The 17071-nt window shown below is 40.4% G+C and overlaps 1 long non-coding RNA gene across 1 annotated transcript; it reads right to left on the bottom strand.

Moving 5' to 3' along the window:
• Positions 1–3568: 3568 nt before the first annotated feature.
• LOC150045246 (uncharacterized) lies at positions 3569–11893 on the bottom strand. Its single transcript, XR_016532984.1, has 3 exons — positions 10944–11893; positions 5445–6343; positions 3569–3903 (listed from the first exon to the last, which is right to left on the bottom strand). It is a non-coding gene; the product is annotated as an uncharacterized LOC150045246 (long non-coding RNA).
• Between the last annotated feature and the right edge of the window lie 5178 nt (positions 11894–17071).

The raw sequence follows: 17071 nt of genomic DNA on the forward strand, positions 1-17071 counted from the left end.
TATAGTTTATAAATGAAGACCTGAAGAAGATAAGATGGCTTCCTTGAGGGTGACAATACTTTATATTTTAAAGAGCACAGTATAATGTTTTATAGTCCTATTAAATTGTGATTATTCATTATGTCCCAATAACAAGCACACACATTTATGCTGTGTGTGTGCTATGAACCCGTAAGGGCCACTCTCACTAAGTACCAAGCACAATATACTGCACACCAACCTTTGCAGTATGTTACATCTTAGAACTTAATTTCATACACCATTAAAACCTAATGTCTTGGTCCATTAACTCCTAGTCCTGAAATCCCATGGTGACCACTTTGCTTTCCTGTCTTTTTGAGTTCACATGGTTTAGATTCTATAGGTTAGTAAGTATCCACTGTAAGTGAGATCCCTTTGTTCTGAGTCTGCCTATTTCTCACAGCATAATGCTGTCTAGCTCCATAAATGCTGAGCCCCAAGAGAAGTTTACTTATTATTAAAGTTATAATAACATTCACACATGATAACACTGACATATATTTGTATAGGACTATATATTTTTAAATCAGAGAAATTAGAGACCTTTAAAAATGTATTCATTAGTGTTTAAAGTGTAGATTAGGTACACATTTATAGGAAATCTTTAGGTTGCTTCTAGACAGGTAAGACATTGAAGTGTTATTATGTATGAACATAGCAAAAGCAATTTGCCAAGATTTGTATCACAGACCACGTTAATCCTATACTTGTCCAGAAGTCTAAAAGTTTTCAACTAAATAACAGCTTTCAGTAGCTATAAAAATTCTCTTATGTAAAATCAGACAGAGAAAATCAAGACAAAAAGTGAAATGTAAGCCCGGTGTGATGGCTCATGCCTGTAATCCTAGCTACTCAAGAGGCTGAGATCTGAGGACCATGGTTCAAAGCCAGCCCAGGCACTAAAGTCCAAAATCTACGAGACTTTTATCTCCAATTAACCATCAGAAAAACAGAAGTGGCACTGTGGTTCAAGAGATAGCCTTGAGCTGAAGAGCTCAGGAACAACACTCAGGCTCAGAGTTCAAGTTCCATGACCGACCCCCCCCCCAAAAAAAGGTGAAAGGTAATTCTCTAAATTCAAATGTTCTAAAAGAAATTTTGGAGAAAATGACTTCTGTAACTAAAATAACTGAGAAGAAATTAATAGTAATTATAAGATTGCAATATAATAAAAAGGAAAGAATAACTCAGCAAGAATATAATACATAGGTATATAGTAAGTAAATTATTGACATTATAGGAAATGTTTACTCTCTTAAAGTGAAAGGCTACAAGATTTGTCCTGCTTTGGCACTTTGTTCCCTTAAATAGATGCCTAATATAGAAGAGCAATAACCAGGGTGCAAAGACAAGATACTAGAAGGTAGAAGGATAAGGATAGGATACAAATTTTGATGAGAGACACATCTTACTTTAGAGTGGGGTTAAGTCCACAACCAGTTACTATAGACAAGACAGTGGGAAACAATGATCAGTGCATAGAAAAAAGAGAAGCTGTATTTATTTTCATCATGAAAAGCTCTGATGAACTTCATGTCTAAACAAGAACAGAAAAATACTGACATAGTTTCCATACAAAAGTACAGATGGAGAAAACATGTAAGCACAATGTAATGAGAGCTCTGAGACTTGATGGGAAGAAATTTCTAGGTAATGCTATTTTTCTAAAATAATAGAAACATACAGAAAATGAGACAAAGCATGAAAGGACTCCATCAAGCAAAATAAGAGAAACAGAATAAATGGACTGGTAACAGGAAATGACAAGTCCATATTTCAGTCAATACAGTAATAAAACTCAGAATTAGTGAAGGCTTGTGCCTTGGCAGAATAAGGAGAAGCCACTATTTCCAAACAAACTAGATGATAGATTTGATTCTGCTTTAACTTTAATTGTCTTGTCGTGCAATTATAAGAAATAATGCAAGTAAGTCTTGAGTAAATTTGAGTTTGTCTTTTCTGAATGATGAAAGTCATAAGAAACTCTCTCAATTCGTATACTGACTGTGATAAACTAAAAGAACAAGAAAACATACAAACAAAAAATCCCATTGTATCTCCAGTTTTACAGTTTTCCATTGGTGGTTTGTTTGTTGCTGATATTTTTTTGGAATATTTGTGTTATCTTTAGTTAATTGTACAAAGGAGTTTTTTTCATATATTTTTTATTGTAATTAATAGAAGGGTTACATGATATTTGCCAGGTAGATGGTGCATTAATTCACATACATTGATACCCTTTCACATGTCTTGGTCCCCATTTCCCTCCCCCCACCCCCACCCCTCATCTTGTTTTCCCCCTTCCCTATCCAATTTCAAATAACCAAATACAAATATATCTGATATATCAGATACTGTAACAATATGAGATAAGCAAGGGACAGCGAGTTTTAAATTTGATTGGGAACTGTTTCTACAAGACACAGTTCCTGTGCTGGGAATGAAGAATAACAAGTTATATTTTAGCAAGTCATAAGCTATTACAACTGTGGACTTTAAAGTGAACCCTTGGCACACCAGAACAGATCACAAGACAAGACAAAGTGACATTCAGAAAGAAACTGTACTGTAGAGAAGACATTGAAGACTCCAGAAAGGAGATTGGATACCAGCTAAGCTGGCTTCAGGTATTAAAGCTCTGAAATCCAAGGCATCATGTTCTTTGGTAATAATGATGCTGTGAAGATGTTCAGTGGAAAACAGACTGTAGTAAACAGAATACCTAGGGAAGCAGAACCTAAAGAGAGATGCAGTTATTATGTTCACTGAAGACAACAAAAGTTGGAGAAACTGGATGACTTTGGGGCCGTTAGGATGAATGCATAATGGTCAACACATTTCCACCCATTCAGAGTTTGTCCTATGATCCATTGTATATTGCAAAACAGATTTCAATAAGACCTCACATAAATGAATACTATTCAATATGTATGAACAAATAAAATGTAAAAAGAGAATTATTGATTGTATTACTTATTACTGTAGTATATTATTATAGTAATTCAATATTAATACTTTAATATTACTATTTCAATAAGAATCTTAGTGTTAATATTTTAATATTTAATTATACTCTAATACAGTTAACTATATTATTATAAATAGCAATATGTTATGTTTAATCATATAGTATAAAATTATATTCAATATTTACACATTAATATTAATATTTAACTTTACATCAATATTTAATGTTTTAATATATTTGATTATGTATTACTAAGTTATATTAAAGCATAGTCATATCTACTTTAATAATTTTAATATTTTATTATTTCAACTTATATGTTTAATTAGATATTATTGAATCACATTCAATTATATTTATATTGTATTAATAAATTATGTTTAATACATCTAATATATCAACTAAATACTTATTCTGTCTACTATGTATCTAACTATATCTAGTAAAAATAATACTATATTTAACAAAGCTAATATTAATATATCAAATTATGTTTAATTTAATATTAACATTATATAAATATTATAATATACTAATATTAATACATTCATATATATATATATATACTTTTTGAGCCACAGCCCCATTTCTGGTTTTCTGTTGATTAATTAGAGATAGGAGTCTCATAGACTTTTCTGCCTGGGCTGGCTTTGAACCATGATCCTCAGCCTCCTGAGTAGCTAGAGTTACAGGTGTGAGTCACCATCACCCAGTTTAATATTAATATGTTTAATATTATTATTTAATTCTGTTTAAATATTTAACCATTTATCATGTTAAACTATGTTATTAATTATATAACAACTAACTAAACAATTATAAACTAAAACTATTTAGGAGATGGGTAGGACAAGCGGGAACACAACTGCAAGTTCAAGAATTCAGGATTCTGTCTTAGATTTCTCTTCAGGGTCCTGCAACACAGAAAAATCAATAGGTGAGTGGGAGACAGATGAGGGAGGAGGGTGGTTAAGGATTGTGTGGAGGATCACAGGTTGCTCAGTCGGAAAGGTGGCCTTGGTCTCATGTAACTCTAGGGGTTAGAATTGGGGGCTCGTCCCAAAATAAGAATTGGGGGCTCGTCCCAAAATATCCTCCCAGAGCAAACTGCCTTGGAGTGCAACTGAGTATCCATTAACAGCTGTTGCTCTCATGGTAAACTTGAAGTATTGGAAAGTGTACTCTGGGTGTGTACAATGGAGACATGCTGAGAAGCATGATACATGCTGACACAGAATGGAGGCATGGTACAGCCCTGCCACCCCTACTCTGTAAAGGATTCATCCGGAGGCCTTCCAGTTAGCCAGGAACACTTTTCTTTAGTTTGATGATAATTATCTCTTTAACAGCACATCCACTGAAATGGAAGGAAAATCAGTAGGACCAGGTGTGTATTGGAAAGGCAGACCCATCATGTACTTGGGCTTGGGATCAAACTCCATTAGTAAAGAATCTCCAAAGGAACTCAAGTCATTGCTGACGAGAGGGAGTAAATGGCTGAAGATAGAACTCACAAACTCAAATCCAGCATATTAAGTGTTAGGAAAACTCATAAAAAAGGATGAAAGGACACAGAAGGAGGAAATGAATTCCATTTTCATTGGCAGTCTTTGTGCCCATCCTCACTGGAGGAATTGCTGGGAGAAGCTTCATCATGGTCCAGAGATAAACAGACTTGTCTGGGAAGATGAAGGCTAGGTCAATGTCTGCATGAGAACACTGACTCCTGGTTATCCTGGTGCCATGGAGACCAAACTCAGAACCCTTTTCTTCCTCATCTCTGTGCTCCTGTCTCCAGGCTGCAGTTAGGTTACACTGCATCGTCTGGGTTCTTTCCAGACCAGGCTCTCTGCCATGATAGCAGAACTGTGAGATTTTTTCCCCCTGAACTCAAAGAAGCAGACATTTGGAGATATGCCTTCACGTGATTGACTTCTATCACTCCCCACGCATATCTGCTCCTTTCCTCTCCTTCCTGACTAGTTCCCTTCTATAATCCTGAACCTTCCTAGGTTTACCTACATGGAACATAGCATGGAAAATGAAATGTCACCTTTTAAAATTACTCAGTTCTTAATGCTTAGTGCCCCAGGATAAATGCCATTGACTTGGGTTTCTGTTATGTTCTGTTGGAGGGAATTACACACACACACACAGTTTTCTAGGTAAGAGAGAGGTTAGTGACTTGAAGACATTAGTTCATCATACTTCCATAAGTGTCCTCAGGGTTACACCTAGTCTCAGAAGATGTGCTTTGGATGAAAAGAGGAAGTAACAAAGGGAGAACACACTTCTCACTGCTCCCCTCCAGAAGGACCCCAAAGCCACCAGGTGGTCCCTAGCATGATTCTCTTATCTCACTGCACCTGCTCAGTGTCCTTTCAATCAGAGTATGCCGAAAAGAATGGGATGCTCCAAGGCCTGAAGATGCAGAGGGTGAGAATAGACCTCACACCTGAGCTCCTGACAGAGGTGAGGAAAACTCCCTCTCTATGTGGTCCTACATGTGAGAGCCAGCCTGCTCCATTAGATGTATTCCATCCTGGGAAAACGCACCAACACACTGGTTAGTGTCTAAATGCTTTTATGTGTGCCAGCAGCAGAAGAAAGCTTGTGGAGAAGATTGTTTTTAAACACAAAAGAAACGAGACTGTATGTTGGATATCTCTAACCACCTGACAATAATTCCTATGTCTCCAGTTATAAAGGGGGCACCTACTTCTTGTTTTTTATTCCATTCTCTCTGCTTTAGTCTAATCTATACTTCCCAGGGATCTTGACCACTGGGTCTCAAGTCAAGGAATTTTCCTACCTGAAGAGTCTTCATCATTAATCCAGCGATATTCCTGCGTACTTCAAGCTTTGGAAGCACAAATATTGGGTAGAATCTTGTAAGAGAGACTCATTGCTTCTACATTAGACTAAATGTGTTCTATGTTGTGGTTTGTGCTCCAAGGTTCTCATTTTGGAGACTGTTTTCTGGGAGTTACAATCTGGGGAGCTGGAGAAACCTTTGAAAGGTAAGGTCTCACCATGATCATAGAGCCATGTGGGAAAGGAAAGGATTTGTGTCCTTTGACTGTTCCCCAGAGGAACAAGAAAGGATTCCTGTCTTTTGATGGTTCCCCAGAGTATGATACACACTGATTGCACAGCAAGCTTCTTAATCCATGAGGCTTCTATTTCAAATCATCTCTCTCCATAATTCATACATACATGTTTAAGATATCTGGGATCAGACTGCCTGAGCACACCAAGAGACAAGACACTTGGATCCCTCTCACCGTCCAGATCAGCCTCTTGCACATGATGCAGTCCATTCTCACAGTTGTTTCCACTTCCTCCTGCATCCTCCTGCAATGACAGAAAAGTCATTACTGCAAGGGTGAGGCTACACTGTGTCCTGTGCACAGGTGTGTTCAGTTGGTGGCATTAGACAGTGTGTGAAAAACAGATCAGGTCAGGGCAACTCAAAGGTCCATAAACTACCACTGCAGAGCAGCACAGGACCTTCTGGACCTGTGCATTGCTCCAGTATTTTTTTTATTTTTATTTTTTTATTTTTTTATTTTTTTATTTTTTTATTGTAATTAGTAAAAGGGTTACATGATATTTGCCAGATAGAAGGTGCATTAATTCACATACATTGATACCCTTTCACATGTCTTGGTACCCATTTCCCTCCCCCCCCACACCCCCCACCCGTCCTGGTTTTCCCCCCTTCCCTATCAAATTTCAAATATCCAAATACAAATAAATTCAATATATCAGATGACAAAGTGAGATACTATACCAATATGAGATAACCAAGGGACAGCAAAGGAGATGAGAGACAACATAGTACATTAAGGACAACAATCATTCATTATATGGCTTTTGTTTCACTATCCTGGAGGTCCTTTCAATTAGCTTCACATTATATGTCCTTATGTATCAAGATTTTGCTCTATTGCAAATCTCTGCTAGTAGAGCCCAAGGTTTCTACTGATTATGACAAATGAGGGAAACCATTGAGCCTAAGTTCCTTTGAGTCTGGCTTACTTCACTTAATATGATTTTTTCTAAGTCTTTCCATTTCCTAACAAATGGGGCAATGTCATTCTTTCTGACAGCAGCATAGAATTCCATTGTGTACAAATACCACAACTTGTTGATCCACTCATCAACTGAGGGACATCTAGGTTGGTTCCATATCTTTGCTATGGTGAATAGTGCTGCAATGAACATTGTTGTGCTAGTGGGTTTAGTATGTCCTTGTTTCTGGGTGGTTGGGTAAATGCCAAGTAGTGGAATTGCTGGGTCATAGGGGAGTTCTATGTTTAGCCTTTTGAGGCACTGCCACACTGCTTTCCATAGTGGTTGAACGAGTTTGCACTCCCACCAACAGTGTAGTAGTGATCCCTTCTGGCCACATCCCCTCCAGCATCTGTTGTCATTCGTTTTCCTGATCCTGGCCATTCTAGCTGGAGTGAGGTGGAATCTTAGAGTTGTTTTGATTTGCATTTCTTTTATGGCCAGAGATGTTGAGCATTTCTTCATGTGTCTATAGGCCATTTTTGTTTCTTCTTCAGAGAAGACTCTCTTTAAGTCTTTGGCCCATTTTTTAATGGGATGGTTGTTACTTTGGAGGTTAGTTTTGGAGTGGTTCAATTTTTTGAGTTGTTGATATATTTTAGATATGAGGCCTTTGTCCGTTGTTTGGTTGGTGAAGATCTTCTCCCACTCTGTAGGCTTCCTGATTAGTTTACTAGCTATGTCCTTTGCCTTACAAAAGCTCAGCAGTTTAATGCAGTCCCACTTATCCAGCCTTTCTCTGATTTGTTGTGATTCTTGGTCCTTATTAAGAAAGTTTCAACCTGTGCCAAGGAGGCCTAGTGTATCTCCTATTCCTTCCTGTAGAGTTTTCAGTGTGTCAGCTTTTACCTCCAGGTCTTTGATCCATTTGGAGTTAATTCTAGTGCAAGGTGACAAAGAAGGATCCAGCTTTAGTTTTCTGCAGGTGCTTAACCAGTTCTGCCAGCACAACTTGTTGAAGAGGCTGTCTTTTTTCCATTCTATTTTTTTGGCTCCCTTGTCAAAGATTAGGTGGCCATAGGTCTGTGGTTTAATATCTGGGTCCTCAGTTCTATTCCATTGGTCTTCAGGCCTGTTCCTGTGCCAGTACCAAGCTGTTTTGAGAATTATAGCTCTGTAATAGATTGCTCCAGTATTTTAGGGGATGGGTGGAGTGTTTCTACAAGGAGGAAAAAAATGGTTTCCTCATTAAAGTTCTTCGTGCCACACCTTGTAAACTACTGAGGGCAAGTTTAATTCTGTCTATAATCAGATCTAAGCTGGAAGATATTTCTCCATTTCTATTCCTTTGAGGAAAACAAATTTCATGCATAATATACATGCCCAACTGGACATACTGTAATAGACAAAGAAAAAATCAGAAAGCAAAGCTTGCTGTTTTTCACACTAAGACAGGCCTGCTTACTGCTGATTTTTCCCATTCCTCCTCATTCATCCTGGCTTGGGGAATAGAATCTTGCCTGGTCTCATGGGCAACCAGGAAGACACAGACCAATGGTCAGTAAAATGACACTGTTGCATGGGATTATTCAAGATCATTAGTTCGTGTTGATATGAGTCAAGAGTATTTGGCAAAGAAGTATGTAAGCAAGAAATAAAAGAGCATTAGAAGCTTTCAAATTTCTGCTGAAGGAATCTCATCAGTTTAAAGCTGGTTAAAACCTGTAAACACATTAGCTTGGCCCTAGTGGCTCATGCCTGCTATCCTAGCTACACAGAAGGCTGAAATCTCAGGATTATGTTGAAAGCCAGCCAGGGTAGGAAAGTCCCTGAGACTCTCATCTCCAATTAATTACCAGAAAGCAGTATTCTTTCACTTCTGTCTAGTGACTTTTTCAAGGGATAATTGGTAAATAAAGAAAATATGAGAACGCTAAACTGATATCTTAGCAAAAATTTACTAACATGTCATTTGGTTACTTGCTTATGTAGAAAATGTGTGTGTGTGTGTGTGTGTGTGTGTGCGTGCGCGCGTGCACACGCGTGCACACGCAGCCTTCAAGCAAGTGGCTTCCAAACTCACAAGCATCTCCATGAATGAGTCTTCCTTGGTTTGGCATGAGGTAGGTATGAGTGCCACCCAACCCACTTGTCCTGGAGATTGGAATCTTCAGGGCTGTACTGAGGGATTACAACCAGGTTGAACTTTGTGTTATTTGTCACTGTAACCAGTGTCAGTGTGCTATGGAGTTTGAGGGTTTTTAATGCTTTGAATGGTAACACTAAATCTGAACAGTAAAATAACTCCATGATGGCCATTCACTATGAGCAACTACTGAGAAATGCCAATAAGAACACGCTTACCTATATTATTCATGCAGATGCTTCATGGCTCTCATATGTAGGAGTTGGTCACCATCATAAACTCTATGAATTTCATACTAAGGATCAGGAATCTCTGTTCCTACTTGAACCCTGTATTTTGGGAGCACTGGGACCGACTCAGTGAGCTATCACAGTGACACACCCTGCTTTAGGAACAGGAATTCCTGCCATAATGACCAGGAAACTAATGGTGGAATGAGTGTAACCTAAAGCTAAGAGCATCAACAATGGATCCGTGCTTCATCTCAAATTGTCCTTCTCCAGAATCAAATGTCTAGAGCATTTTCCCTGCTTTATAACCACTTAGAACGGACAGAGTACTGTCTGTCATTTGTGGTTGACACAGTAGTTACATAACACTGGTTACACTTCATGGCAGATTTTCTTGTTAGTAACATTTTTCACATTAACCGTATGATTTGGTCACCCCTCGATATAAGAATGATGAGGTCCGTGTGAACTAAAGTAGATGGATTTGAAGCAGCGCTCACGGCCTTCAACAGAACTTGCTCGCAGTGATTATCATTGCTAACTGTACCCCAAGGCAGTGTACTGGGTAAAAAAAAAATAGAAAAGGCAGAGATAAATAAGAGATGAAAACAGTGGGGACCAGAGGTCCCCAGGCTTTCTGGCACTTGTGTCCCACATCCCCACAAACAAGCATCTTTGAGCTTACACAGGAATGATTGCCATGGATACATGCAAAACAGAAAGCATCTATATTAATATTATCATCAGAGCTAAAACACTTTGTGAGAGACACTGGTTTCCTTATTAAGTCCAGTCAGAATATGTACTTATGTAGTTCAAGGTTAAGCTGTGGAGGTCTTTGGTCCACTCTATAAGGTCCCCAGCATGCTGCTAGCCTAAGGAAAGAGGAGGAGGAGAAGCAGCACCCCTTACCTGCTCCACAGCTGTCTGCTTTAATCCTTCCATGGCCAGCTCAGCACTATAAGTACTGTCGAGCCAGTGTTCCAACCCCTCAAAATGTTTCCGGGTTTCACAGCTCAGCTTCAGTGTTCTCTACATTTTACTAATCACACTATAATTTTATTTAATACGATCTTCACAGGCTTTACAAATTCTCTAACGCATTCAAGCAGAGACACTAGGAACAGTGTGAGGGTGGCTCTATGCCTTTAATCATGATTATTCAAGCTTACAGTGTTACCTGTCATTTGAGGTGGCACAGTAGTTGCAGAACATACATTACACATAGTGGCAGACGGTCTTGTTGTCCGTGTGAAGTTCATAAACCGTACGACTGGGATCAGCCTCCAGCTATGACAGTGATGAGGCACAGGTAGGAGAGCGTGGGTGAACATGCACTAATGCAGGGGGCCTTCACAGCCCTTGCTCACAGCGCTTAGTAATCACACTGTTATTTTACTGTATTGAACATGGTCTTTACAAGCTTTACAAATTCTTAATGCCTTAGCACACTGATACGAGAGTGTGACAAATAACACAAGATTCAGCCTGCTATCCATCCAGGGAAACATCACCATTGGTTTCCATTTCCAGGACAGATAGCTAAGGGAACATCCATACCTACCTCATGGCAAACTCCAGGAAAACCGGTCGCTCTCTCGGAGGCTGTAGTGAACTGCTAGTCATTGCCTGGCAGTATTTTCCCGAAATAATGTGTAAGAGATCTGGGGTTGGGTATGAGCAGACCAGATGGGACAGGACTTGCTTACTCTCACAAAGTCAACTCTCAAGACTGGCGAGAAGTTGTCCCTCAGCCTCTTTCTTCTCTGCACTTGTAATAGCTCCTCCTTTTCTATCCTTCACACCACTGCTGGATTACAGGGCACTGCCAGAGCTGGTGGGTTCAAACTATGTTTTTTTTTGCTCTAGAATTACCATGTATGCTCAGCTCAACACCCTGGAGAAGTGAGGGAGCCATGGAACTTGGCTTTTGTCTCCCTTCACACCTTAGCCACAGCTGAGGTCTTCAATTTCCTTCCATTTGTGTGGCTTGGGCCCTGCAATGCCAATATGCCCTTCTGTGTCCACACAACAGTGCTAAAAGATTGTGGGAAGGGGCTGTGGGGCCCCGTTCCACTGATTGCTTGGAGAGTTGACCAGTTCCAGGAGGAGGAGCCTCTGTGCAGCAGACCCAGGTCACTGGTACTCTCAGATCCACACAGTAGGCAGGAAACACCAGTGTGTATTCCTACTCCAACTGGCCCTACATGTTCTGTTTCCTGTCTTTACAACAGCCCAGTGGTCTCATGTCTCAGTCTATCCATGGGAACCTTGGAAATCCTTTTTATTGACGGCTCCAACTCCTTGACCCACTTATTGATGAAGGGGATTTGGAAAAGTCATGTTATCTCTAAACTTGTTTGTCATCTGTAATGATTCAAACATATGGCATCAGTGTGAGGATTCCACTCAGTGTTTTCCAGAATTGCATAAAGTAATCCAAGGCTCAAATCATTCACAATTAAGAGTTCATGGTGGTTACCACATTGTCAAGATGGCTCCAGTTAGACTCAGTATCCTTCTTTCACTCATGGTGACGAGAATCTGGGAGCTCTTTAGAGGTTTCTGTCTTTCCCGTCTCGTGTAAGACCTCCCAGGACTTCATCTCTGGCAATCATCTGAAAATAGAGAAGAATCTCTGGATATCCCTCTAGGATTAGTCTGTGCAAACAGACTAATGAGAAAATCAAAGTTTCTGCACTCCAGGTCTGCTGTAGGCCGAGAAATTCTCTGAATCACTCAACATGCATACCCTGTCCATTCTGGAATTTCTCACACACATCAAAAGGGTCTCTTTGTAAATCAGGTGCTGCTGCAGAGCAAAGGAGCCAGGAACTACTGAGGTCCAGATTTGTGATGAACTCACAAGACTCCATCTGTGTCTGACTCAGATCCGAACTTCCCTGACAATACCAATGTTGTTATGCCAGGAACAAGATGGCCAACTACAACTTGGTGCTTCAGAATTGGAACTTGCCCCAGCAGATAGAAATGAAGCATGGCTCCAGGGCAACAATTTTTCACCTAAAGAAAAAGGGTGGATATTAAAAGGATGGGCCAAAGATTTAAAGAGAGTCTTCTCTGAAGAAGAAATAAAAATGGCCTATAGACACATGAAGAAATGCTCAACATCGCTGGCCATAAAAGAAATGCAAATCAAAACAACTCTAAGATTCCACCTCACTTCAGTTAGAATGGCCAGGATCAAGAAAACTAATAACAGATGCTGGAGGGGATGTGGCCAGGAGGGATCACTACTACACTGTTGGTGGGAGTGCAAACTCGTTCAACCCACTATGGAAAGCAGTATGGCAGTTCCTCAAAAGACTAAACATAGAGCTCCCCTATGACCCAGCAATTCCACTACTTGGCATTTACCCAATCGTCCAGAAACAAGGACATACTAAAGCCACTAGCACAACAATGTTCATTGTAGCACTATTTACCATAGCAAAGATATGGAACCAACTTAGATGTCCCTTAGTTGATGAGTGGATCAACAAGATGTGGTATTTATACACAATGGAATTCTATGCTGCTGTCAGAAAGAATGACATTGCCCCATTTGTAAGGAAACGGAAAGACTTAGAAAAAAATCATATTAAGTGAAGCCAGACTCAAAGGAACATAGGCTCAATGGTTTCCCTCATTTGTCATAATCAGTAGAAATCTTGGGCTCTCCTAGCAGAGATTTATAATAGAACAAAACCTAGATACATAAGGCCATATAGTATGATGCTAAATGAAAGGACCTCCAGGATATGGAAACAAAAGCCATATAATGAGTGATTGTTGTCCTTAATGTACTATGTTATCTCTCATCTCTTTTGCTGTCCCTTGCTTATCTCATATTGTTACATTTCACCTTGTTATCTGATATATTGTATATATGCTTGATTAGTTATTTGAAATCAGATAAAGAAGGGGGGAAAACAACATGAGCGGCTGGGGTGGGGGGAGGGAAATGGGGACCAAGACATGAGAAAGGGTGTCAATGTTTGTGAAGTAATGCACTTTCTATCTGGTAAATATAATGTAACCCTTCTATTAATTACAATAAAAATATATGAAAAGAAAAAGGATGGAAAAACATCCATGTAGTGATGCTTTTCATCTGGCTAGCCAGAATGGCCCAATGTGCCTTCCATTTACCGCATGTTTATTGGACATGGAATCACTGAGGCACACACTTATTCTGATGTCAAAGTGACAATGGCATTGGATCCAGTGATCTGCCCTTCAGTGTTACAGGTATTCTCCACCACCACAAAATTCAAGGGTCCAGAGACTGTGCAAAATGCTTCAGCTAAGTCCACTCTTCACTCCTCATTGCAGTCAGATTGGCTCAATATCATGCCAGTTAAAATACCAATCAAAATGGAATCACTCTCCTGGGATGCAGGAGGCCACGGAGTTTCACATTTGTGGGAGCATGGCCCTTTTGTTTATAGATTATAGTGAATGAATACCATGAATATGTGTATGAATAGAAAATCAAATGCTTAGAGACTAGTGTGGGGCTAATTTACTTTCTGAATGTAAGAAATATTAGACTTGAATATCAATATGAAAATTCTGTTCTTCCTATAAAATAAAAAAAGTTGATTTTAGTTATATCTGGGGAATCAACAACACATGAGAACAATGGAAAAGATCCTTGATTGAGGAAGGAGAGAGACTCCCCTTAAACGTCCCTCCAGTTGTACTGCAGATGAGTAGGACAGGAGAGTAAAACTAGGAGAAACAAAACTGGCATTATTCAGAGAAAGGAAGCAGGCAGTAGAGGGAGGGGGTGGGGAAATGTCATGGAGACAGTGACTGCCTCTTGGGGGAAGAGAATGGCACATATGTTCTCTCCTGGTCATATCGATGGGTCTGGAGGGCCAGGAAAGTACTCTGGAGATTGGCGTCTACCGCCCTCATTGCAGCACAGAAGCATCGTGGGCTTTGGGAAGGGAGTGTAGATGAAAACACAGAGGATGATGAGATGGGGGAGCCAGTCTGTGGAGGGGGAAGGGCTTGAGTTTTCACCTCAACTCTTTCCTATGTCACCTCCTTGTCATCATTGATTATGGTCACTGAGAAGATGTCGTCTCGGCAGCAAAGCAAAGCAGCTCCCACCTGTCAAAGCCACTGATTTCCCTTCTGTGTCATTGAAACATGAATTTCTCTCATGGTTATTTCTGAGCTTCTACTTTGAGCTCTTGCCATTGCCTCTCTCCATCTTATGATTCTTACCCCAAAGGTTCTGTTCTCATCGAGGCAATGCAAATCCTGTGATCCCATGGTCCAATCTCTTCCGCCTCTTTAGTTGTACCTCCGTTCCTGACACCAGGCTGAACCTCAGAATCACTCTGAGCATCCGCCAGTAGTGAGCTGGAGCCCTGGGCTGTGAGTCACCACAGCTGGGTCTGGCTTGCTGCAGGCCACTCCAGGTTCTGCTCTGAGCACCTCACATAAGGTTCTCCTGTCCCATTTATTCCCTTCCTTTCACAGGTCAAGGCATCCTTTTCTTTTGGAGTCCATAGAGAACACTGAGAATGTCAGTGGTTTTGAAGAAGAGGAAGAACAATGTGAGTGTTCAGGGGAGTCGAGAGAGGGCAAAGCCAGGAAGTTCATCCTTTAACCCTGTGTGTGGCAGACAATGTGGGGTGGGCTTGACCACTTTCTCACAGGCCACCTTGGAAACCCATGGGATGGATCTGGGCTCCCTGTCGTGCAGGCAGAGCAGCCACTTGCCTCAGCTTGACAGTCAGGTGGGCACTGAATGGATTGTGACATCCTGTAGAGGACAGTACACCACTTCAGACTTGTTTTGACCAGATGAGACTGCCCATGCCTGTAGGGAATCCTGGTGAGCTTCTATAGACTTTTCACAGGCATGGAAATGTCAAGCACATGTACAATAAAATCAGTGGAAAGTCAAGGCAATTCTAATGTGGAATATGGTTACTTGTGGATATATTGTGACTGTGGTTACTGTTTACTTGTGTATATTATCCCTTCCACATTGGTAAACAAATACCGTTGGATTGCCTATTGAATGGTAATGTTTCATTTATTCTTTTCATGCAAGCATGAGATACATTAAATCATGAAATCATTAAATACATTACATCATGAGTGTTAATTCTCATATTTTTTCATTATTATCAATAGTATCTCACAATGGTTTTGTTTTGATAGGCATAAACTGGTTGAGATTTGCACAAAATAGAGGGCTCTAAGATGTCATATTTGAGACATGGGGTTTGGTGCTGGTAGAGAATTCTTTGCACGCAGTAGGGAGCTCTAGGAATCTGTCATATTTATTTAACACAGGGGGTTTTCAAGGATCACATAGAGAATGGTGGCGAAAGGCAGGTTAGAGCTCCACCTTTCTCATCAGAGCTCCTATTTCTTCGAACGCACAGCTTTGTTGCACGTTTTCCTTTTTCTCTCAGAAACATAGAATTCCTCCATCGTCCCTCTCTGCTTCAGGAACACTGTCAGCAGAGCAGCTCTGAGGCTGCCTCGGTATGCTGGGACATTTGCTCCTGTCGGAGAGGAGCAAGGAGTCCCTCTGCAGACAATAAACACCCACTGCAGAGGGCAGCAGACAGGCCCAGTTCCCTCTGGAGCCAAGCCCTTGAGGAGGTCAAGACTCTAGGTTAGCTTTCAGTGCTGAGGACACTGGGCTTTGTCTGCCTCTCCATTGTCTTACCTCATTATCCACATCTATAAATGCTCCTGAATAATTCAGGAAGAAAGCCCTCTGTAACTTTATGCCTGTAAAAGTCCTGTGTGGACTTGCTGGAGTGATTTGATAAGGACAGCAAAGGGAAGAGGATGCATTGAATGCCCTGGCAGCTTCACTTATCTTTGTCCAAAATACAAGTGTTGCTATCTATCTTGGTATTTCCTTTCCTATTGGGTTAAAAGTCACCCCAGTGAGCCCTTGTGTGTCTTCCTCCCTCCACACCCCCCATGACAGTGTAGATTTCCAGAGTGAGGCCAGAGAGGATAGTGACCTGAGGTCCTGAGCCTCAGATGAGGGAAAATTTTCTAAAAATGAGAAGCTCAAACAAGGCTTCAAAGTCAAAGGACAGGAGCCTCCTCAGTGATTATTCCCCACTTTTTAAATTGGAAACAGTTCATTTTACATTGTGCATACTCAAGTTTCGTTTTCTATGTATATTCTATAATGACAGAAGCTTTTGACTTAAATCAAGCAAGTACACCTACTGCCTTTGAGAACTTGTATATAAACTAAAAAAAAAAGCACACACAAAGTTAGACCTTAGTGAACCTTTATTTCGTAGGAGATTTGTCAAGAACTGTCTCTTGGCCTATTCCCCTGCCCCGGCTTTCCTCTGAAGCAAAAAGTCCTGTGAAGTCTCTCTCTTGACTCTTCTTCCTGGGAGGGCGCTGCCATGCTCATTTGTGCTAATTATGTGTGATCACTGGGACTCAGACAACACATGGCACAAGTGATTTCACTCTCAGCACCCATTAGTCAAGCATTATTCTCTCCATTCACAGAAGGCAGCTTTAGAGACTGAGGTAGTTCAGTTATTGTCTGAGTAGCACCTTTTATATCCCATATTTACAATAATCCAGTGTTCATACAAATTCCACATTGTATGTAGTGTAATGGATATAGAAGTCCCTGGAAATGAGGCTGGAAGGTAAATTTTTCTGCAAAGCAAACTT

This window comes from Megascapheus bottae, chromosome 28 (genome assembly GCF_031878675.1).
Source record: "Megascapheus bottae isolate mThoBot1 chromosome 28, mThoBot2.hap1, whole genome shotgun sequence".
NCBI classification, from domain to species: domain Eukaryota; kingdom Metazoa; phylum Chordata; class Mammalia; order Rodentia; family Geomyidae; genus Megascapheus; species Megascapheus bottae.